The 25,858-nt window shown below is 41.7% G+C and overlaps 1 protein-coding gene across 1 annotated transcript in view; it reads right to left on the reverse strand.

The window, feature by feature from the left end:
* Positions 1-7,048, reverse strand: part of LOC126212702 (uncharacterized) — a 901,304-nt gene extending 894,256 nt beyond the window's left edge. Inside the window, exon 1 of the mRNA XM_049940116.1 lies at positions 6,051-7,048. The gene's annotated coding sequence lies outside the window, so the exon portion shown is untranslated. The remainder of the gene's footprint in view (positions 1-6,050) is intronic.
* Between the last annotated feature and the right edge of the window lie 18,810 nt (positions 7,049-25,858).

Consider the following 25,858-nt stretch of genomic DNA (forward strand, 5'->3'; position numbering starts at 1 on the left):
TTTTCCCGAGGGCAGGCAGCTTTACTGTATGGTTAAATGATGATGGCGTCCTCTTGGGTAAAATATTCCGGAGGTAAAATAGTCCCCCATTCGGATCTCCGGGCGGGGACTACTCAGGAGGACGTCGTTATCAGGAGAAAGAAAACTGGCGTTCTACGTATCGGAGCGTAGAATGTCAGATCCCTTAATCGGGCAAGTAGGTTAGAAAATTTAAACAGGGAAGTGGATAGGTTACAGTTAGATATAGTGGGAATTAGTGAAATTCGGTGGCAGGAGGGACAAGACTTTTGGCCAGGTGAATACAGGGTTATAAATACATAATCAAATAGGGGTAATGCAGGAGTAGGTTTAATAATGAATAAAAAAATAGGAGTGCTGGTAAGCTACTACAAACAGCATAGTGAACGCATTATTGTGGCCAAGATAGACACGAAGCCCACGCCTACTGCAGTAGTACAAGTTTATATGCCAACTAGCACTGCGGATGATGAAGAAATTGATGAAAAGGATGATGAGGTAAAAGAAATTATTCAGGTAGTGAAGGAAGACGAAAATTTAATAGTCATGGGTGACTGGGATTCGGTAGTAGGAAAAGGAAGCTGCCTGGTAGAATTTTGTACAGAGCATAACTTAAACCATAGCTAACACTTGGTTCAAGAATCATGAAAGAAGATTGTATACATGGAAGAACCCTGGAGATACTAAAAGTTATCAGATGGATTATATAATGATAAGACAGAGATCTAGGAACCAGGTTTTAAATTGTAAGACATTTCCAGGGGCAGATGTGGACTCTGACCACAATCTATTGGTTATGACCTGTAGATTAAAACTGAAGAAACTGCAAAAAGGTGGAAATTTAAGGAGATGAGACCTGGATAAACTGAAAGAACCAGAGCTTGTACAGAGTTTCAGGGAGAGCATAAGGGAACAATTGACAGGAATGGGGGAAAGAAATACAGTAGAAGAAGATTGGTAGCTTTCAGGGATGAAATAGTGAAGGCAGCAGAAAATCAAGTAGGTGAAAAGACGAGGGCTAGTAGAAATCCTTGGGTAACAGAAGAGGTACTGAATTTAATTGATGAAAGGAGAAAACATAAAAATGCAGTAAATGAAGCAGGCAAAAAGGAATACAAACGTCTCAAAAATGAGATCGACAGGAAGTGCAAAATGGCTAAGCAGGTATGGCTAGAGGACAAATGTAAGGCTGTAGAGGCTTATCTCACTAGGGGTAAGATAGATACTGCCTACAGGAAAATTAAAGAGACCTTTGGAGAAAACAGAACTACTTGCATGAATATCAAGAGCTCAGATGGAAACCCAGTTCTAAGCAAAGAAGGGAAAGCAGAAAGGTGGAAGGAGTATATAGAGGGGCGATGTACTTGAGGACAATATTATGGAAATGGAAAAGGATGTAGATGAAGATGGAATGTGAGATGTGATACTGCGTGAAGAGTTTGACAGAGCACTGTAAGACCTGAGTCGAAACAAGGCCCTGGGAGTAGACAACATTCCATTAGAACTACTGACAGCCTTGGGAGAGCCAGTCCTGACAAAACTCTACCATCTGGTGAACAAGATGTATGAGACAGGCGAAATACCCTCAGACTTCAAGAACAATATAATAATTCCAATCCCAAAGAAAGCAGGTATTCACAGATGTGAAAATTACCGAACTATCAGTTTAATAAGTCACAGCTGCAAAATACTAACTCGAATTCTTTACAGACGAATGGAAAAAGTGGTAGAAGGCGATCTTGGGGATGATCAGTTTGGATTCCGTAGAAATGTTGGAACACGTGAGGCAATACTGACCTTACGACTTATCTTAGAAGAAAGATTAAGAAAAGGTAAACCTATGTTTCTAGCATTTGTAGACTTAGAGGAAGCTTTTGACAATGTTGACTGGAATACTCTCTTTCAAATTCTGACGGTGGCAGGGTAAAATACAGGGAGCGAAAGGCTATTTACAATTTTTACAGAAACCAGATGGCAGTTATAAGAGTCGAGGGGCATGAAAGGGAAGCAGTGGTTGGGAAGGGAGTGAGACAGGGTTGTAGCCTCTCCCCAATGCTATTCCATCTGTATATTGAGCAAGCAGTAAAGGAAACAAAAGAACGGAGTAGGAATTAAAATCCATGGAGAAGAAATAAAAACTTTGAGGTTCGCCAATGACATTGTAATTCTGTCAGAGACAGCAAAGGACTTGGAAGAGCAATTGAATGGAATGGATAGTGTCTTGAAAGGAGGATATAAGATGAACATCAACAAAAGCAAAACGAGGATAACGGAATGTAGTCGAATTAAGTCGGATGATGTTGAGGGAATTAGATTAGGAAATGGGACACTTAAAGTAGTAAAGGAGTTCTGCTGTTTGGGGAGCAAAATAACTGACGATGGTCGAAGTAGAGAGGATATAAACTGGCAATGGCAAGGAAAGCGTTTCTGAAGAACAGAAATTTGTCAACATCGAGTATAGATTTAAGTGTCAGGAAGTCGTTTCTGAAAGTATTTGTATGTAGTGTGGCCATGTATGGAAGTGAAACATGGACGATAAATAGTTCAGACAAGAAGAGAATAGAAGCTTTCGAAATGTGGTGCTACAGAAGAATGCTGAAGATTAGATGGGTAGATCATATAACTAATGAGGAAGTATTGAATAGAATTGGGGAGGAGTTTGTTGCACAACTTGACTAGAAGAAGGGATTGGTTGGTAAGGCACATTCTGAGGCATCAAGGGATCACCAATTTAGTATTCGATGGCAGTGTGGACGGTAAAAATCGTAGAGGGAGACCAAGAGATGAATACACTAAGCAGATTCAGAAGGATGTAGGCTGTAGTAGGTACTGGGAGATGAAGAAGCTTGCACAGGATAGAGTAGCATGGAGAGCTGCATCAAACCAGTTTCAGGACTGAAGACCACAACAACAACAACTGCACGATTGTAGTGCTCGTAGAGCACTACATTGGCAAACATAAACCCCTCTTTGATTAAAATAATACAAGAGATGTATAAAGATAAAATTTGCCAAGTGAAAGTTGGTAATAAACTTTCACAGAAATTTAGAACAAGCAAAGGCCTGTTACAGGGCTGTTCCATGTCACCATCATTATTTAAAGCCTATATTGATGTTAGCCTTAGAATATGGTCTCGTAAATGAAAGAGTATGGGATTAGAAATAAGAGATGGAGTTTACCTGCATCATTTATTGTTTACTGATGATCAAGTAGTCGTAGCACAAGATGGGGAGGATGCTAACCATATGTGCAATCAACTAGCAGCAGCATACAAAACTTGGGGTTTGAAGATTAATTACCAAAAAACAGAATACTTGACTAATCATCCAGATGAGCTATACATTGAAGGAAAGAATATCAAAAAGATAAACACTTTCTGTTTTTTGGGCTTCATTGTAGAAATTGAGGGAAAATCAGGGTAAAAAATCAATAAAAGAATTAGTAGCGGACGGAAGGCCATTGGGATGCTTAACTCAGTCTTATGGGGCAGGAATGTGAGCAGAACTAAAAAATTAATATACAGATCTGTATTAGAGAGTGTAGTTCTATATGGAACGGAGACTTGGACAATTAATCTGAAGCACATTAAAAAATTACAGGCTCTGAAGATGGACTTCTGGAGTAGATCGGCAAGACTCTCCAGGAAAGAGAAGATAAGGAACACCGAAATAATACGGAGAATGGAAATAAAAGAAAGAATATATGACGTAATGGATAGGTAGAAATTGCAGTGGTACGGGCATTTACGAAGAATGGAGGAAGCCAGAATACCAGAATTGATACTGGAGTGGGAACCGGAGGGGGAGAAGAGGAAAAGGACGACCAATGACCACCTGGCTCCAAAATGTACAGCACACAATGAGGAGAATGGGCGCACAGGAAGAGGGCACACAAGATCGAAACACCTGCAGGAATATTTTGAAAATATAGTTTAAGAACTGTTATTCTTTGTATAGTAATTTGCGAGTAAATTATTATGTTGGAGATAAGCCTCTGTAATGAGGAAAAGCTCAAAATAAAAAATATTCACGATTACATGGAAAGGAAATTTTTTCGATTTTACGTTACAGACACAAGTCTTTTTTGTTTTCGTTTCTGATAGGAAACTGCCAATATGAATACCCGGGTAATGTCGGGTTTGCCACCTGGTTAATGAATATGAGGTCAGCCTATTATGCAAAACACTAATTTTTTCGTGTTTCAGCACCCCTGTGTCATCTTATTAGGTTTTCCTTATTCAAATCTATGAAATGTGAACATATTTTAAATGATAACTTATCTTCGAAATTTAAGCCTAACGACGGTTTTTGTTTGTTTTTGTCATTGCCTTAATTTTACATTACACGGTTACGCAGGACCATTTGCACATTATCACGCTCTGAGGGCTTGTCATTTTCAACCAAATGGTGATGACGTGAATTTGGTTGACGAATTAACACATCACTTTATGATTAAATGTAATTTTCTTGTATCAAGATATTTCGCGCATATATTTCTTTGGCACAGAGCCACGCACAAATAAAACATATTTTGCAGAATTTTGTTTGTAACTAACAATTTTTATTTCGCCAAAACACGGTATAAATGTAATGATTCTGTGTCCCACCCTAGTTGGCGTTCACTTTTTCTCAAGTGAGTTTGGCACCGACTTTGAAATATGTCTACCTTCTATTTCTCTCTCTCTCTCTCTCTCTCTCTCTCTCTCTCTCTCTCTCTCTGTGTGTGTGTGTGTGTGTGTGTGTGTGTGTGTGTGTGTGTGTGTGTGTGTGTGTGTACACACATATTTGAGGAGTTCCTTTAATCTGGCAAAGGGTGTGCCTTTGTATAGTGTAGTGTATTCACTTATAACCTCTTTTCCTTGTGATACTGCCTTCTGGATGTGGAAGTTTTCTCTATTGTTAGTTTATGGTATACGCTGTGGCTGGATCTAGTATTTTTCAGTCTGTTTCTACTGTTAAATGTTTAGTGCTCTGAGGTCTTCTGAATATCTAGTTTCGAAGTTACTGCATTTAGTCCTATGTATACTGAATGCGACGTGTTGCATGTAAGTTCACATACGACTGACCTGAATGTAGCATTATTACTCATCAATATGGAATATACGTCTACATTTTCCTTGTTTTCCATTTGTTTAGTGTTTGCAATGTACCCCGCGTAACCTCACTGTGTGCTAAGGGAGACAAAGTAGACTCTGTGTTTTACGTTTTTAATGACGTAATGTTTACGTGAATGGTACACTGTGATGCGTTTTTGAACAGGTCTTACAGAGAGGAAATGGACTGCCGAATAAACAAATTTGGGCTGCTGCTGTTGACTATCTTTGTAACGAACGAAATTATAAGGAAGGCAGATATGCTGGTTAACGTCCTCATTGTAGCTAAACAACATTTTCTTGATACATTTTTATTTTCATAAATCGGACACTCTCTATTTCATAAAATAAGAGGCTAGTGTGATGTTTGACACCTCCCTCCCCCTGCCCCGCTGAAATCTTGACAGATCTGTAGAGTAGCCTAAGTTTTAGGTTTGGTTGAATGGTGATAATGTGGCTAGCCAGCGGAACTAACAAATGTGAATGCCAAAGAAAGGCTGCGGTAACATATTGAACTATAGCGTATCCTAATGTTTACTTTATCGGCATATTTAAAAAATTAAAACTACTAGGTATATTAGGTAACGGACAAGTCTCCGACACGTATTTTCGTACCTGTTACGCAAACACATCGTATATGAACTACGAAAAATGCAGGGGAGGCCATGTACGTAATTTTTGGTAAATAACATATAATCTTATGATAAACAAGAAATATCTGTAACTATTTTGCCAGTCATTTGGAAATTTTCGCTGTGTGTGAGAGTAGCGATAAATGTACACTAAGATAAGATACAAGTTCGCCGAATGAAACAGGACATCAGGCAAGTCTCTACAAATACGTCACTCGCTTGAAACAACTTCCCGTCGAAAGCATGCTATTCAGCGATAAGCCGTCGACTATAAGCCAAACGAAAGACGTGCACGAAATTCACTTACCTAAAATGGCGGCACCGCTGTTGACCGATGAGTTTCAGCTGTTGCGTACTTCGCCAAAACTCTTACGTCACCCATCCATCGAGAAAAACGCTTAACTGATAACACGCCCACTTAATCGCCGAACTCCGGAGATAGCACACAGAAAGGGACAGATCCAATAAAAGTTGTAAAGGGGCCCTGAGATAGGTTTCACTGTCCACAGAAGTATGAGCAACTGAACACTCCTGTATTATAATACGTCCTCTTGTCTGCAACGAACAGTCCGACACATTTACTGCTTCAATGAGACACTCTCTCCGATGCTATTCTCAGAATTTACGTAACTTTTCAGTCTATGACACGTGCAATTGCGAAGGTCAACAATACCAAGAACCAGTTTTATCTCTGTCTGTCAGTTCTTGGCTAATGAAACGGCGACACGTCCCAGTTGAAACGAAAGGTTTCTTCTCACTGTCGATCAACAGCGAATGAAATGCAACGGTTATTCACATTCGTCGCCGGTAGCGAAGCAAACACTTGAATCACTTCAAACTGTGAAGAAATGCGACAGCATGTAGTCCGTATTCCGGTTCCTTTTCTATGTTTTCTCGTCTTCATTGGATTGCGCGAGTTTACACTCGTTATGCCATATTTGTCCATGAAGTAATCTCTGAGGCAGACGTTTCAACCGGATATTTGGGAACTTCTTCAGGCGCTTTGTTCATTGTTTTCTTGCCGCGAATAACTCGCAGACAGGGGTTATTTGTAGCGCGTCTATAAATATTCTACGTAGAGGCTCGCACAGCAATGATGTGTTTGTTCATCTTCCGCAGTCGCTGCAAGAGCAGAGTCACATCCGTCGTGAAGAAACGCACACACTCAATCACACATATGTTACGCGCTCCGTGCGCAATATAATATGCACAAGTCTGTCTGCAGAGTCAACACAACACTCGAGTGCCTACCCGTGTTTGGAAAGTCTCGCAGAAAATATTATTTCCCGCCTCTGTGTATTTCTATGTCACTCGCGTTAGCAAGTCTCTTCGTAGAGCGAAAAGGCACAGCTGGGCGTAAGGAAAAAAAAAAAAAATTGGGTGGGGGCACAAGAACGCCGGAACAAATGCGGCACGAAGCGCACTCCACAAAGAAAACACGAGAAAGGGAGAACGCGGAAACAACGAAGAAGAGAGCCGGTGAGCGGTTAGAACACGCCGAGAGGAAGAACCGGGTCACTTCCGTACCGCGGACGGGGGAGAAAGAGAACGGAACGCGAAGAAAGAGAGAGCGAGCGAGTCGCGAAATCCGCCAGCGAATATTTTCGAATCGTTCGGTGGCTGTTGCGCGCGTGGCCCGAGCGGAGCGGCGCCGAACTGTCGCGAAGTTGCCCGAGCGGAGCTCGCGACTCGACTGAGCGTCTTATCTCTGGCGGCATTCTACTGTCCCGGCAGTCGTAATCTGGCCGCGGCGCTGATAACAGCAGGTGCGGCGCGCACGTGAGCGGATGGAGGATAAGGGGGGGGGGGGGGATTTGCGAGAGCACTAGGAGAAAGGAGGGGAGGGGATGGAGACGGGGAGAGGGAGTGGCGGTGGGATTACGGCCAGCTGGCAGATGCGCCGCCAAGCCACTTTCAGCGTAGGCATAATCGCTAGCTGCTGGCAAAGGCGCTCGCCGAGAGATACAATTCTCATTTTGTCGCCCGTAATAAGATTCTGCGTCGAAATCTGGCGACTGGCTGCTTCAGCTACACGACAGCTTCATCTACGATGGAGACCTAGAAAATTTTTGAATGCCATGATTCTCAAAACAAATGAAATTCGTATATGTTTTCAGGGTCTTCTGGGGCCCTCACACGCTCAATATTAATTTTGCAAAAAAAAAATTGTGTCAATATATTGCGCGAGCGGATGGGTCACGAACAGCGCAATATTATTGCGCAATATCTACGCCCAGGACTCGTCAATTAGAGCCGGCCGCTGTGGCCCGGCGGTTCTAGACGCTGCAGTTCGGAACTGCGCTGTTGCTATGGTCGCAGGCTCGAATCCTGCCTCGGGCACGGATGTTTGTGCTGTCCTCAAGTTAAAGTAGTTCTAAATCTAGGGGACTGAAGACCTCAGATGTTAAGTCCCATACTGCTTAGAGCCATTTGAACTATTAGTCAATTAGAACTCTGTATCTATATCCATACTCTGTAAGTAACTGTGAAGTGCATGGCAGAGGATACGTCCGACTGTGCCAGTATATTAGGGCCTTTTCCCGTTCATGTATGGAGTGCGGGAAAAATGATTGAATGTCTCTGGGCCTGCTGTAGTTAATCTACTCTGAGCCTCACATTCTGTATCGGAGCAATACTTGAGGGTGGGTTCAAAAATGGTTCAAATGGCTCTGAGCACTATGGGACTTAACTTCTGAGGTCATCAGTCCCCTAGAACTTAGAACAACTTAAACCTGACCAACCTAAGGACATCACACACATCCATGCCCGAGGCTGGATTCGAACCTGCAACCGTAGCGGTCGCGCGGGTCCAGACTGTAGCGCCTAGAACCGCTCGTCCACCCCGGCCGGCACTTGAAGGTGGGGAGGGGGGTCATACCACGGTTGTCCAGAAAGTAAGTTCGTATCGGTCGCCAATGGAACCCATAGTGATAATCAGAAATGCTTACTTTGGAACACTTAGCTACACATGTCAGCTACTCTCTACATTCATCGGACTTAGACATTACTCATAGCGTTTTTTTTTTTTTAATTTATTGGTCTTTGGAATTAACCATATAGCCAGAGAGATCATTAACTACAAATTTGGTGGGACTGATGACCTCAGATGTTAAGTCCCGTAGTGCTCAGAGCCATACAAATTTGGTATACAATATACCACACATAACATAGGCATTAGAAAATATATAATTCCAGTTAAACTTCGTGGTATACTTCGTACATTCACACATTCAACGCAAGCCATATGTCACAAATTCTCACGCAGGAACCTTTGTATCTGATAACTAGACATTCGTTTCTTGCAGAAAATGGCATAACACCCAATTACAGAAACGCTAATTAACAACCCTTTGTTGTAACAGAAGTACGAAAGTTAGTCATCCTGACGGTTACGGCCGCTGGCCGCTACTGACGACAAAATTTACACTTGTGACAATTTGATCAACAGGAATGTCATGTGAATAATAATATTTATCATGAAATAGAGACTAAATGAAAGAATATGATAGGAAAATGGTTCAAATGGCTCTGAGCACTATGGGACTTAACATCTATGGTCATCAGTCCCCGAGAACTTAGAACTACTTAAACTTAACTAACCTAAGGACAGCACACAACACCCAGTCATCACTAATATGATAGGATACGCAACAAAGACATGAAAGAAAGAAATGCAAAATAATTAAAAAAGAAGGTTAAAGCCCAGATGGGAAATTGGTCAAAACATTTACCATAGAAGAGAGTTGTAGCTGCATCGAAAATGAAGTTCGAAGTGACTACAATGTAACTCGGAAATGGAAATGTTAGCTTCAGTTACTATCTAGTCGCTCTCTAGTACTATTACGATAGCAGCATGTACATAAGCGCTACTAGATTGTTTTAAGCTAATAGCAAGTTTTAAAGTTTTGCGATATAGACTGAAGGATTATTCAGAAGTCATATGTGTGTGTGTGTGTGTGTGTGTGTGTGTGTGTGTGTGAAATCTTATGGGACTTAACTGCTAAGGTCATCAGTCCCTAAGCTTACACACTACTCCACCTAAATTATCCTAAGGACAAACACACCCACCCATGCCCGAGGGAGGACTCGAACCTCCGCCGGTACCAGCCGCACAGTCCATTACTGCAGCGCCGGAGACCGCTCGGCTAATCCCGCGCGGCTCAGAAGTCATACTAAAGCAAAGTCATCTTTACCGTTAGCAAGATAACGGGATACGGAGATTCGCGACGAAATTAAATCGTGTGACGTTTGTGATGGGACTTTAGCCTTCGTAATGCTGAATAAGCAACATTCAAGGACATTGAAAAGGAAAGATCGCCGAAAGAAAAACAATTATTAGTCTCGAGAAGGTAACAGACAAACGCAAACACGAAGAACGTACAAATGCGCCGAGTCGTCAGAAGTTGTCGTCAACGACAGGATTACTGATGCAAACGGAAGCAATTCCCTGAGTGAGAGATTGGTGTGTGTACTCAGCGTAGGAACAATTAATTACAAGTAACAATGAAATTGGATTCAAATTTTAATTCTTCCTGTCGCCTACATAATTATATAGACATTATCATGTGTATTAGTTAAAATTAATTGACTATTAGAATATTATGAAGTGAAAAGTGAATTCATGATTAATTAACAGTGAACAGTCATCGATTTGTCCCAAGATTACGACGCATTCTGAACATTGCTTAAGTATATGTTATCTCTGGATTTAAATGGTTCAAATGGCTCTGAGCACTATGGGACTTAACATCTGAGGTCATCAGTCCCCTAGAACTTAGAACTACTTAAACCTAACTAACCTAAGGACAACACACACATCCAGGCCTGAGGCAGGATTCGAACCTGCGCCTAGAACCGCTCGGCCACAACGGCCGGCTCTGGAATTAAGTCGTGTAGTTATTGAACAAGCGACGCAGCGACGTCTTAACGACGGCTTAACAATTTATTAACTTAACATACTCACAATTCCATAAATTGGCTACCACTTGTGTGATGGATTCAAGATTCAAGACTTTGTTGTTGTTGTTCTGGTCTTCAGTCCTGAGACTGGTTTGATGCAGCTCTCCATGCTACTCTATCCTGTGCAAGCTTCTTCATCTCCCAGTAACTACTGCAACCTACATCCTTCTGAATCTGTTTAGTGTATTCATCTCTTGGTCTCCCTCTACGATTTTTACCCTCCACGCTGCCCTCCAATACTAAATTGGTGATCCCTTATTGCCTCAGAACATGTCCTACCAACCGATCCTTCTTCTAGTCAAGTTGTGCCACAAATTTCTCTTCTCCCCAATCCTATTCAATACCTCATCATTAGTTATGTGATCTAACCATCTAATCTTCAGCATTCTTCTGTAGCACCACACTTCAAAAGCTTCTATTCTCCTCTTGTCCAAACGGTTTATCGTCCATGTTTCACTTCCATACATGGCTACACTTCATACAAATACTTTCAGAAAAGACTTCCTGACACTTAAATCTATACTCGATGTTAACAAATTTCTCTTCTTCAGAAACGATTTCCTTGCCATTGCTAGTCTACATTTTATATCGTCTCTACTTCGACCATCATCAGCTATTTTGCTCCCCAAATAGCAAAACTCCTATACTACTTTAAGTGTCTAATTTCCTAATCAAATTCCTTCAGCATCACCCGACTTAATTAGACTACATTCCATTATCCTCGTTTTGCTTTCGTTGATGTTCATCTTATATCCTCTTTTCAAGGCACTATCCAGTCCGTTCAATTGCTCTTCAAAGTCCTTTGCTGTCTCTGACAGAATTACAATGTCATCGGCGCACCTCAAAGTTTTTATTTCTTCTCCATGGATTTTAATGCCTATTCCGAATTTTTCTTTTGTTTCCTTCACTGCTTGCTCAGTATACAGATTGAATAACATCGGGAGAGGCTACAATCCTGTCTCACTCCCTTCCCAACCACTGCTTCCCTTTCCTGACACTCGACTCTTATAACTGCCATCTGGTTTCTGTACAAATTGTAAATAGCCTTTCGCTCCCTATATTTTACCCCTGCCACCTTCAGTATTTGAAAGAGAGTATTCCAGTCAACATTGTCAAAAGCTTTCTCTAAGTCCACAGATGCTACAAACGTATGTTTTCCTTTCCTTAATCTTTCTTCTAAGGTAAGTCGTAGAGTCAGTATTGCCCCGCGTGTTCCAACATTTCTACGGAATCCAAACTGATGTTCCCCGAGGTCGGCTTCTACCAGTTTTTCCATTCGTCTGTAAATAATTCGCGTTAGTATTTTGCAGCTGTGAGTTATTTAACCGATAGTTCGGTAATTTTCACATCTCTCAACACCTGCTTTCTTTGGTATTGGAATTATTATATTCTTCTTGAAGTCTGAGGGTATTTCGCCTGTCTCATGTTGTCTACTCCCGGGGCCTTGTTTCGACTCAGGTCTTTCAGTGCTCTGTCAAACTCTTCACGCAGTATCGTATCTCCCATTTCATCTTCATCTACATCTTCTTCCATTTCCATAATATTGTCCTCAAGTACATCGCCCTTGTATAGACCCTCTATATACTCCTTCCACCTTTCTGGTTTCCCTTCTTTGCTTACAACTGGGTTTCCATCTGAGCTCTTGATATTCATACAGGTGGTTCTCTTTTCTCCAAAGGTCTCTTTAATTTTTCTGTAGGAAGTATCTATCTTTTTAATATCCATTATCTAACCGGGCATAATAAAAAGGAGAACTACACTTAGCCAGTTCGCGCAAGCTGAAATGTCTGTCGCGGACTCACAACAAAAGAAAACTGGTGGTCATCATTTCAGGTCAAGGGAGTCTTCGCGTCATCGAGTGGTGCAGTGAAGAAGAAAGAGCGGCTTACACATTCTGACGCGCTGCTCTATAGAAATATAGACATTAATCACAAAAGACGGTATCTGAATATGACCAAACCCCGCGAGGAGTTTGTGTTTTTCTAAATCGTAAGACATTTCCAGGAGCAGATGTGGACTCTGAACTGTAGATTAAAACTGAAGAAACTGCAAAAAGGTGGGAATTTAAGGAGATGGGATCTTGATAAATTGACTAAACCAGAGGTTGTAGAGAGTTTCAGGGCGAGCATAAGGGAACAATTGACAGGAATGGGGGAAACAAATACAGTAGAAGAAGAATGGGTAGCTCTGAGGGATGAAGTAGTGAAGACAGCAGACGATCAAGTAGGTAAAAAGATGAGGGCTGGTAGAAATCCTTGGGTAACAGAAGAAATTTGGAATTTAATGGATGAAAGGAGAAAATATAAAAATGCAGTAAATGAAGCAGGCAAAAGGGAATACAAACGTCTCGAAAATGAGATCGACAGGAGGTGCAAAACTGCTAAGCAGGAATGGCTAGAGGACAAATGTAAGGATGTAGCGGCTTATCTCACTAGGGGTAAGATAGATACTGACTACAGAAAAATTAAAGAGACCTTTGGAGAAAAGAGAACCATTTGTATGAATATCAAGAGCTCAGATGGAAACCCAGTTCTAAGCAAAGAAGGGAAAGCAGAAAGGTGGATGGAGTATATAAAGGGTCTATACAATATTATGAAATGGAAGAGGATGTAGATGGAGATGAAATGGGAGATACGATACTGCGTGAAGAGTTTGACAGAGCACTGAAAGACCTGAGTCGAAACAAGGTCCCGGGAGTAGCTAACATTCCATTAGAACTACTGACAGCCTTGGGAGAGCCAGTCCTGACAAAACTCTACCATCTGGAGAGCAAGATGTACGAGACAGGCGAAATACCCTCAGACTTTAACAAGAATATAATAATTCCAACCCCAAAGAAAGGAGGTGCTGACAGATGTGAAAATTACCGAAGTATCAGTTTAATAAGTCACAGCTGCAAAATACCAACGCGAATTATTTACAGACGAATGGAAAAACTAGTAGAAGCCGACCTCGGGGAAGTTCAGTTTGGATTCCGTAGAAATGTTGGAACACGCGAGGCAGTACTGACCCTACGACTTACCTTAGAAGAAAGATTAAGGAAAGAAAAACATACGTTTGTAGCATTTGTGGACTTAGAGAAAGCTTTTGACAATGTTGACTGGAATACTCTCCTTCAAATTCTAAAGGTGGCAGGGGTAGAATTCAGGGAGCGAAGGGCTATTTACAATTTGTACAGAAAGCAGATGGCAGTTATAAGAGTCGAGGGGCATGAAAGGGAAGCGGTGGTTGGGAAGGGAGTGAGACAGGGTTGTAGCCTATCCCCGATGTTATTCAATCTGTATATTGAGCAAGCAGTGAAGGAAACAAAAGAAAAATTAGGAGTAGGTATTAAAATCCATGGAGAAGAAATAAAAACTTTGAGGTTCGCCGATGACATTGTAATTCTATCAGAGACAGCAAAGGACTTGGAAGAGCAGTTGAACGGAATGGACAGTGTCTTGAAAGGAGGATATAAGATGAACATCAACAAAAGCAAAACGAGGATAATGGAATGTGGTCGAATTAAGTCGGGTGATGCTGAGGGAATTAGATTAGGAAATGAGACACTTAAAGTAGCAAAGGAGTTTTGCTGTTTGGGGAGCAAAATAACTGACGATGGTCGAAGTAGAGAGGATATAAAATGTAGACTGGCAATGGCAAGGAAAGCGTTTCTGAAGAAGAAAAATTTGTTAACATCGAGTAGTGCCAGGAAGTCGTTTCTGAAAGTATTTGTATGGAGTGTAGCCATGTATGGAAGTGAAAGATGGAAGATAAATAGTTTGGACAAGAAGAGAATAGAAGGTTTCGAAATGTTGTGCTACAGAAGGATGCTGAAGGTTAGATGGGTAGATCACATAACTAATGAGGAGGTATTGAATAGAATAGGCGAGAAGAGGAGTTTGTGGCACAACGTGACTAGAAGAAGGGACCGGTTGGTAGGACATGTTCTGAGGCATCAAGGGATCACAAATTTAGCATTGGAGGGCAGCGTGGAGGGTAAGAATCGTAGAGGGAGACCAAGAGATGAATACACTAAGCAGATTCAGAAGGATGTAGGTAGCAATAGGTACTGGGAGATGAAGCAGCTTGCACAGGATAGGGTAGCATGGAAAGCTGCATCAAACCAGACCACAATAATAACAACTAGTTACAGGGTGGCGTTGTCGTGAGCGACGGAGGCCGTCCACGTCATACCGACTGGGACAACCAACACCAACGAGTCGTGTCAACTCCAAGGAGACGCAGGCACCACAATGGGCAGTATCGATATAGTGCGTTGTGGAAAGCTTCGAAACAGGTCCATCAAGAGATGTCGTACGGATGTACCAACTTTCCAATACCATCGTCACAGAAAGCAGCCGCCTGTGCTTTCCGCAGTACCCTACGCCGTAGGTCTACAAGTGACACTGCTCAACAGATCTGGACAATGCTTCATCGGATTTTTACTGTGGTTTTCATTTCGCGATCGACGGGATCTTACTTTCTGGCCACCGTTCATTCCTAGACTCATCATTTAAAGGAAGTTTTTGAAACTTTCTCACTGCACTTTCTCGTTCAGTTTCCATCTATCTTCTGTAGTCTGCCAGTTCAGTTCTCTCAACATCTCACAAGGAGACGGCACGACCATGGGGTCGGGGATTTGTCCGAAATTTTGTGTGGTGAAACAGGACCCCTAACACCGCACGTGGTTAAAATATTATGACGCACTACCCGTAAAATCGCGGGAAAAATCGATCCAAAGTTTCTAAGGTGCCTTATGAATGTAAAATGTTAGTCTACTGCCGGGCTGCCGTTTGGCCTATGCCGGCACGGTAACTCAGCGTGTTCGGTCGGAGGGTTAGCAGCCCTCTGTAATAAAAAAAAAAAGTGAGTTAATGGATCAACAACGAACTTCAGCGGGTGTCATGGGACGTCCGCCCCGAACAAACGCAACGAACATAAACGATAAAAAAAAAAGTGTTTAGGGCTCGGACTATTACGCCAGAGGTCTCGGGTTCGATTCCTGTTCCTGCACTTCTTTTTTTCTTCTGTTTCACTTATCTTTGGTTATTCCAACAATTACTCAGAAAGTTTCCCAAACCTACATTATCTTTAACAAATTAGTTACAGTATTGAATAAGAATTATCTTCTTTTTATCCAACAACACAATTCATGGCGGTGGGTTTTCCATTTTACTTCCTAAAGTATATGAGGAGAAACATGGCGTTTTTAACCAGAATAACAAAGTCGATTGGGAAATATTCAATTTTTATATATATAATAATTATAAACAAGAACCGCAGTGGTAATTATCGTAAAAACAAACGAAGCAATAATTTTTGCGACTACTTGCGCAACATATAAAAGCGGATTTTTCTACAAGCACAGGGCGTTTGCAATAAATCTGTACAAAAACATGCCCATTAACATTTACGAAAATGTTTCGAGTTTCTGATAATTTTGGTGCAAACCAGGCATATTCAATCATGTCTCGGAATATTGATGATGAATTATAGAATGAATTTTTATAAAATCTTCCCGGAAATTAATTTCACGATTCTCCTGTAACAATGCGCTGCAATTTTGCAAGCAACAGAAGAAAAAAAAATGCCGGAGGAGGAATCGAACCCGAGACCTCCGGCGTAAAGGTGCGAGCGCTAACCGTGTATGCCAGATTTTTTTTTTTTTTTTTTTTTTTTTTTTTTTTTTGTCGCAAGACATCCTGTTCAAGATCGGTGGTTGATCCTGACACTCAGTCTTTTTATTACAGAGGCCAACCGGCTCTCTGGTCGAACACGCTGAGCTACCATGCCGGCTTTCTCGGGATTTCCCGAGCAGTGCGTCCTAATATTTTAACCACGTGAGGTGTTAGGGGTCCTCTTTCACCACACAAAATTTCGGACAAATCCCCGACCCCACGGTCGTGCCGTCTCCTTGTCAGTGACACTGTCCCGCAGGTCAAACAAATGTGACTATTCGTCAAATGTGACTATTCGTGCTGCGTTTCTCTGTGTACATTCAATACCACCTGTTAGCCCTATTGGAGCAGGTCCCACACACTTCAGTAATATTCTGGGGTGAGTTACACAAATGATTTGTAAACAGCTCGTTTGTAGACTGACTGTATTTCTCTGGTGCTCTACCAGTAAACCAAAGTCTGCTACCTTCTTTACCCAAAACCATGATCATTCCATTTCATATCCCTACAAAGTGTTACAACGAGGTATGTTTATGATATGGCCAAGTCCAACAGTGACTCATTGATATAATGGTCATAGAATACTATGACTTTTCGTTTTGTGCAATAAACAGTTTCAGTTTTTCATTTTTGAAGAATTCAAGCATCACTTTGAAATCTTTCAAGGTCTTACTGAATACCTATGCAGCTTCTTTCAGACAGTACTTCATTACCGATAACTGCACCATCTGCAAAAACCCTGATTTTACTATTAATATTGTCTGCAAGGTCATTAATATACAACATGAACAGCAAGGATCCGAAAACACTTTCCTGGGGTACACCTGAAGTTACTTCTTCATCTGACAATGACTCTCCATCCAAGATAACATGCTGTGTCCTCCGTAGCAAAAAGACCTCGATCTAATAACACATTTCCACTTGTTATCCCATATGATCGTACTTTTGAAAAATAGTGTTGGTGTGCTACTGAGTCAAATGCTTCTCGGAAATGAAGAAATCTGTGTCTACCTGTGTTGACCCAAAGCTCTCAGTATGTCATATGAGAAAAGTGCGAGTTAGGTTTCACATGGTCCATGTTTTCGGAATCCATGCTGGTCGACATGGAGGAGGTCAATCTCTTCGAGATACCTCATTATGTTTGAGTTCAGAATGATTTCTAAGATTCTACAACAAGTTTTGTGGATGACTTTACCCTTCTTGTAGGCGGGTGTTGACATGTGTCCTTCTTCAGGAACTGGGCACGGTTTTTTGTTCAAGGGATCTACGACAATTTATAGTTAGAAGAGAGGCTAACTCAGCAGCAAATTGCGTAACAATTTGATAGCGGTTCCACCGAGGCCTAGGGCTTTGTTCAGTTTCAAAGATTTCAGCTGTTTTCTCAACACCACTGGCTTCGTACTGAACGTTACAGCTCGTACAAAATAGATACGTGTTTCAAAGTTTCACTGACCTTGAAAGGAGTCACGAGCACTGAGTATAACCCGTTGCCAGCGATGTGGAAGTCGTAGGATACTCTTAGCAGTGCCAGTTGTGTTGACAGTTCGAGCGGCGCGGTCTATTGACCCACGAATTTGCAGCAGTTCTGAAGCGAATGCCGTGAAGTGTTTCCTTCAGTTTAGGAATCGAGTTGAACTCACGAGGACTTAAGGGGGGGGGGGGGGTGGTGGTAGGACGTCAAACGGGCTGACTTGGAGCAGGAGAAGCACCACAGGACATTTTAATTTCCACCGTCTATACTTTTACAAATAAATTCATAAAACTTTGTCAGCATGACCAGGAAGGATTAAGGATTCACAATCATAGCGGTGGAAGTTCAAAAAAATAACAAAATATTTTTTTTTTTTGCATTTGAAAGTTCATCATTTTTTCACTTCTATTGGCTGCGTTTGTTGCTATAGGTACATGTTTCTTCATAAGTAAGAGAGATTCTTCGATGAATTTTGTACTGCATACAAACCATACTTACAGGTGTATGAAACTCTAGAAATTATTTAATTTATGAAAAAATGAATCTGCTGTTACATTTTAAACTTCATGTTTAGAAGAAAACTCAAATTTTATAGTTAATTATCTCAATTTTTACCTCAGTTTTTAATAGATTTGGAAAATTCTAGTGTTTCATACACCTGTACGTATGGCTTGTATGCTGTGCAAAATTCATCGAAGAATCTCCCTTACTTATGAAGAAAAGTGTACCTATAGCATCAAATGCAGCCAATGGTAAGTGAACAAAAGGTGAAATACAAATGTAAAAAAAAAAATTATTTTGTTATATTTTTTAACTTCCAGCACTATAAGTGTAAATCCTGAATCCTTTCTGGTCATTCTGACAAAGCTTTATGAATTTATTTTTAAAAATATAGACAGTGGAAATTGAAAATTCCTGTGGTGTCTCTCCTGCTCCAAGTCGTCCCGTTTGACGTCCTACCCAAGTCAGGGGAGTGCAGTAGGTGGTATAGCCCACCAGTCAAACAAATCAGTAACAGCTTGCACTGTACGTGCTTGAGCATTGTCCTGCAAAATAATGGTCAGGTCCTGCAGAAAGTGTCATCACTTCTGTCTCTGAGCTGGTCGTAGGTTGTGTCCAAAAATGAACAGCATAGAGACAGAAGTGATGAGTGAAAATGCGTGCCGGACCAGAATCGAACCCGGGATCTCGTGCTTAGTAGCCAGTGTAAACCACTGCACCAGCCCGACACAGTGTCTATCGCAACTGCGTCTCCCGGCCGACCCACGCTCTAATCCAGTGCACTTATCTGCAGTCCCTGTCTTTATCCGCCATGCTCGCTACTCAGAGATTCCCGCAGGAGGTCGGACGTAACTGTGCATCCGCACTGAAGAAGGGGGACTCGTTGCCCATGAGGCTAATCAGCTCCATGAGTCCGTCGAGTCTGTTCTTTTCGGCGTGTCCGAAAGAACAGACACCATGCACTCATACTAGTAGCGGTCCTATTACACTCCCTTGGGGTGTTGTTGCTGATGTGGTCTTCAGTCCAAATAATTCTTTGATGCACCTCTCCACGCTACTCTATCGTGTGCAAGCCTCTTCATCTCCCAGTAACTACTGCAATCTACCTCCTTTTCAATCTGCTTACTGTATTCAATGTTTGTTCTCCCTCTACGACTTCTATCCCCCACGATTCCCTCCAGTACTAAATTAGTGATCCCTTGACGCCTCTGAATGTGTCCTACCAACCGATCCCTTCTTCTAGTCAAGCTGTGCCACAAATTTCTCTTCTATCCAATTCCATTCAGTACCTCCTTATTAGTTACATGATCTACCCATCTGATCTTCAGCATTCTTCTGTAGCACCACATCTCAAAAGCTTCTATTCTATTCTTGTCTACACTGTTTATTTCCCATGTTTCACTTCCATGCATGATTTCTCTTCTTCAGAAACGCTAATCCTGCCACTGCATTTTATACCCTCTCTACTTCGACCATCATCGGTTATTTTGGATATAGCGAACCTCATCTACTGCTTTAAGTGTCTCATTCCCTAATCTAATTCCCTCAGCATCACCTGATTTAACTCTAATACGAGGGCCGTTCAGAGAGTAACCTCCGGTTGATTTAAAAAAATACACCAAGTTAAATAAAAATATTTTAATATATACATCTTACAACTACATCTTTGCACTATTTTTCTACATAGTCTCCATAGCGATTGAGGCACTTATCGTATCTCTTCACAAGCTTTGAAATTCCTTCTGCATAAAAATCACCCGCTTGTGCCTGGAGCCAGCCTGTGACCGCATCTTTGAGCTCTTCGTCGTCATCAAACCGCTGTGACCTGAGCCATTTCTTCAAATGCATGAAGAGGTGATAATCACTTGGCGCCAGGTCTGGGCTCTAAGGTGGATGGTTGATAACGTCCCACTTGAAGGACTCAAGAAGGGCCGTTGTTCTGCGAGCAGAGTGAGGACGGGCGTTATCGTGCAAAAAAACGATACCGGAAGTCAGCATAACACGGCGTTTGTTCTGTATAGCCCGTCGTAACTTTTTTATTGTTTCACAGTACACGTCTTGATTAATGGTCGTACCACGTTCCATGAATTCAACCGACAACACCCCTTTGGCATCCCAAAACACCGTTGCCATCAGTTTTCTGGCAGAAAAATCTTGTGAGGCTTTTCTCGGTTTGGTAGGCGAATTTGAATGTGCCCACATCTTCGATTGTTCTTTTGTCCCAGGGTTCACGTACTTAATCCAGGTTTCGTCACCGGTCACGATTCTGTTTAACAATGGTTCTCCTTCGTCCTCGTAACGTGACAGAAAGTCTAATGCAGAGGCCATTCTTTGAGTTTTGTGGTGGTCGGTAAGAATTTTGGGCACCCATCGTGCACAGAACTTACGGTAACCCAATCTTGCTGTCACTATCTCGTACAAGAGAGTCTTAGAAATCTGTGGAAAACCAGTAGACAACTCCGACATTGAGAAACGTCGATTTTCACGAACTTTTGCATCAACTGTCTGAACGAGTTCGTCAGTCACCAACGATGGTCTACCACTCCTCTCTTCATCACGAACGTTTTCTCGTCCACTTTTAAATAAACGTACCCATTCACAGACAACTCCTCCACTCGTAACTCTCGGTCCGTACACGGCACAAAGCTCACGATGAATAGCTGCTGCAGAATATCCTTTGGCTGTAAAAAACCTTATGACAGCACGCACTTCACATTTGGCGGGGTTTTCTATTGCAGCACACATTTCAAACTGCCACAAAAACTAAACTAGCGCAGGTACGACGTTCACTCGACCAAGGCTTGATGCCGACTGACCTGTTGAGTGCGTGAACGCACAGATGGCGTCGCTACTCCCCCCAGAACCCGCACTGTGACCAATCGGAGGTTACTTTCTGAACCGCCCTCGTACATTCCATTATCCTCTGCTTTTGTTGATGGTCATCTTATATCTTCCTTTCAGGACACTGCCCATCCCGTTCAACGGTTCTTTCAAGTCCTTTGCCGCCTCTGAGAAAATTACAATGTCGTGGGACAGTTTTTTGTTTTTTTTCCCTGGACCTTAATTTATACTCCAAATTTTTCTTTTGTTTCCTTTGCTGCTTGCTCAATATACAGATTGAATAACGCCGGAGATAGGCTACAACCCTGTCTCATTTCCTTCTCAACCACTGCTTCCCTTTCGTGCCCATCGACTCTTAGAACTGCCATCTGGTTTCTGTACAAATTGTAAATAGCCTTTCACTCCCTGTATTTTGCCCCTGCCACCTTTAGAATATGAAAAAGAGTATTCCAGTCAACATCGTCCCAAGCTTTCTCTAAGTCTACAAATGCTACAAACGTAGGTTTGCCTCTGCTTAATCTATCTTCTAAGATAAGTCGTAGGGTCAGTATTGCCTCACGTGTTCCAGTATTTCTACAGAACCCAAACTGATCTTTCCCGATGTCGGTTTCTACCAGTTTTTCCATTCGCCCATATAGAATTCGTGTTAGTAATTTGCAGCCGTCACTTATTAAACTGATAGTTCGGTAATTTTCACATCTGTCAGCACCTGCTTTCTTTGGGATTGGAATTATTATATTCTTCTTGACGTCTGAGGGTATTTCGCCTGTCTCATACATCTTGCTCACCAGATGGTAAAGTTTTGTCAGGACTGGCTCTCCCAAGGCTGTCAGTAGTTATGAGGAATGTTTTCTACTCCGGGGGCCTTGTTTCGACTCAGGTCTTTCAGTGCTTTGTCAAATTCTTCACGCAGTATCATATCTCCCATTTCATCTTCATCTACGTCCCCTTCCATTTCCATAATATTGTCCTCAAGTACATCACCCTGGTATAGACCCTCTATATACTCCTTCCAATTTTCTCCTTTCCCTTCTTTGCTAAGAACTGTTTTCCATCTGAGCTCTTGATATTCATACAGGTGGTTCTCTTTCGTTCAAAGGTCTCTTTAATTGTTCTGTAGGCAGTATCTATCTTACCCCTAGTGAGATAAGCATGTACATCCTTACATTTGTCCTCTAGCCATGCCTGCTTAGCCATTTTGCACTTCCTGTCGATCTCATTTTTGAGACGTTTGTATTCCCTTTTGCCTGCTTCATTTACTGCATTTTTGTATTTTCTCCTTTCATCAATTAAATTCAATATTTCTTCTGTTACCCAAGGATTTCTATTAGCCCACGTCTTTTTACCTACTTGATCGTCTGCTGCCTTCACTACTTCATCTCTCAGTTACCCAATCTTCTTCTACTGTATTTCTTTCTCCCGTTCTTGTCAGTCGTTCCCTAATGCTCCCTCTGAAACTCTCTACAACCTCTCGTTCTTTCAGTTTATCTAGATCCTATCTCCTTCAATTCCTGTCTTTCTGCAGTTTTACTCTGCAGTTCATAACCAATAAATTGTAGTCAGAGTCAACATCTGTCCCTGGAAACGTCTTACAATTTAAAATCTGGTTCCGAAATCCCTGTCTTACCATTATAAAATCTATCTGAGACCTTCCAGTATCTCCTGGCTTCTTCCACGTATACAACCTTCTTTCATTATTCTTAAACCAAGTGTCAGCTATGATTGAATAATGCTCTGTGCAAAAATTCTACCAGGCGGCTTCCTCTTTCATTCCTTTCCTTCTCTGCCTCGTGATGGCTGGGTGTTGTGTGATGTCCTTAGGTTAGTTAGGTTTAAGTAGTTCTAAGTTCTAGGGGACTGATGACCATAGCTGTTAAGTCCCATAGTGCTCAGAGCCATTTGAACCATTCCTTTCCCCCCGTCCATATTCACCTACTACTTCTCCTTCTCTTCCTTTTCCTACTATCGAACTCCAGTCCCCAATGACTATTAAATTTTCGTCTCCCTCAACTATCAGAATAATTTCTTTCATCTCATCATACGTTTCTTCAATCTCCCCTCATCCGCAGAGCTAGATGGCATATAAACTTGTACTACTATGGTGGGTGTGAGGTTTGTGTTTATCTTGGCTACAATAATGCTTTCGCTATACTGTTCATAGTAGCTTATCCGCGTTTCTATTTTCTTATTCCTTATTAAACCTACTCCTGCATTACCCCGATTTGATTTTGTATTTATAACACTGTATTCACCTGACCAGAAGTCCTGTTCCTCCTGCAACTTCACTAATTCCCACTACATCTAAATTTAACCTATGCATTTATCTTTTTAAGTTTTCTAACCTAGCTGCCCGATTGAGGGGTCAGACATTCCACTCTCCAATTCGTGGAACGCCAGTTTTGTTTCTCCTGGTAACGACATCCTCCTGAGTAGTCTGCACCTGGAGATCCGAATGGGGAACTATTTTTTACCGCTGGAATATTTTACCAGGAGGACGCCACCGTCATTTAACCATACAGTAGAGCTGCATGCCCTCGGTAAACATTGCAGCTATAGTTTCCCCTTGCTTTCAGCCGTTCGCAGTACCAGAACAGCAAGGCCGTTTTGGTTAGTGTTACAAGGCCAGATCAGTCAATCATCCAGACTGTTGCCCCTGCAACTACTGAAAAGGCTGCTGCCCCTCTTCAGGAACCACACGTTTGTCTGGCCTCTCAACAGATACCCCTTCGTTGTGGTTGCACCTACGGTACGGCTATCTGTATCGCTGAGGCACGCAAGCCTCCCCACCAGCGGCAAGGTCCATGGTTCATGGGGGGGAGGGGGGGTGGAATAATGAGGGACTAATCAGGACCTAGTCTAGAAACGAATTTTAAAGTTTGCTGCGATTTTGTTATCACGTACAAGCTTCGCAAAGGTCCACGCTTTGGCGTGGTTGAGCCACTATTAGAGACAAAGTTATGATAGTAAAACAGGGTCGCCACCAACCCTAGCCTTTCCTATCTATTAAGAATGACTGAACTGAAAAATCAGTTGAATAATTAATTCAATGGGAAATATTAATTTCATTTAAATGAATTCGGACAATGGATTAACGTAATTGAAATGCCAGTGACTTGAAATGTTATTCATTGCTTTGTAGCTGGACATTCTGCTCTTATTAATTTATCTGGTTACAGTCCTTCCGAGGGGACGTATAAGAGGGGTATAAAATCACAATTTTTAAAAATGGGAAAGACACTTAAATAATTTTAAATGACAGAACAGGAGAGAATTTGGCACGATGTACCTCATGAGGGCATCCAACAATATCAGTGAATGCCGAGCCGAATAACTGCTTGATTAAGGGCCAGAAGTGGAGCAACACGTCAAAGATCAGTTTGTGAAGCTCTGTCTCTTGAATAAATCAGCGATACAAATATCGGTAAGTCAACGTTAATCGAAAAAGTGATAGGTCGTAAGCGAGACGTGTATATGCCTTATTGTTCTGAATTTGGATTTGGTGGGTACAATGCCTCATTGCATTCTGTAATATTGTTTGAGGAATTTGAGTGGTGTGGGAGGAAGCAATACTCAGGTTCATTAATTCATTAAAAAGAATTGTTGAAGGTTGGCCTGTAACTGTTAATGTAAAAAATAAGCCAGGCCTAACAATTATGCGCCGGCCGGAGTGGCCGAGCGGTTCTAGGCGCTTCAGTCTGGAACCACGTGATCGCTACGGTCGCAAGTTCGAATCCTGCCTCGGGCATTGATGTGTGTGATGTCCTTAGGTTAGTTAGGTTTAAGTAGTTCTAAGTTGTAGGTGACTGATGACCGTAGATGTTAAGTCCCATAGTGCTCAGAGCCATTTGAACCATTTTTGAACTAACAATTATGCATATTTATGTCGAATGAAATGGCTATAGATGATGAGGCTCTCTTGTCGCGACTTAATGTTGTTCACACTAATTGTCATATTCGTCGTTGTTTGTCTGTGAAGTCTGAATTTTTTAAAAGTCGTAATCATTACTTTTTCTGTAAATGTATGTCATATCTACCGATATGTGTCCCATTCGGGTAATTACTTCGTCTCGCGATTATTCTTTTATTTTTATTTTCTTTATTTTATTTCCTCCTCCTCCTCATCGCGGATGGATCACTTAGGACCATGCGTAATCAACATTTGTTGGCCTTCCTTTTCGCCCAGTATTCCTTCATAAGCAACAAATGGGCTAGCTTTCGTTACGTAGACTACGTATGTCAGTTAGTTTTTCTCTCTTCTTCCTTAAAAAGTCTTGTGTTTGTGATTTTTCTGGTTTCATTTCCGTCATGTAGATTTGGAGACCCCAATTCTCTCAGGTCTTTTTCCGTCTGTTTGTACCAGTTCGGTCTTGTAGTTTTGTTCTTTAAAAATGTATGGATTTTTGTGGTAATCTGTTTGAGTCCATTCTTTGTAAATACCTCATGAATTGGATTCTTCTCTTATTTTAGGGATGTTTTTATATATTTCTGCATTGGGTTTTGGATAATGCACACCATCTTTAGTTCTTGGTCCTAGGATTTTCCTCATTATTTTACGTTCTTTCACTTCTAATTCGCCTTTTAGTGTTCTGTGTTGAAGGTTTAGTGTCTCAGATGCGTAGAGAGCTTCGGGTCTAATTACTGTTGTGTAGTGTCGTATTTTGCAGTTCCACTAGAGACTCTTTT

This window comes from Schistocerca nitens, chromosome 11, assembly GCF_023898315.1.
Source record: "Schistocerca nitens isolate TAMUIC-IGC-003100 chromosome 11, iqSchNite1.1, whole genome shotgun sequence".
Classification (NCBI taxonomy): domain Eukaryota; kingdom Metazoa; phylum Arthropoda; class Insecta; order Orthoptera; family Acrididae; genus Schistocerca; species Schistocerca nitens.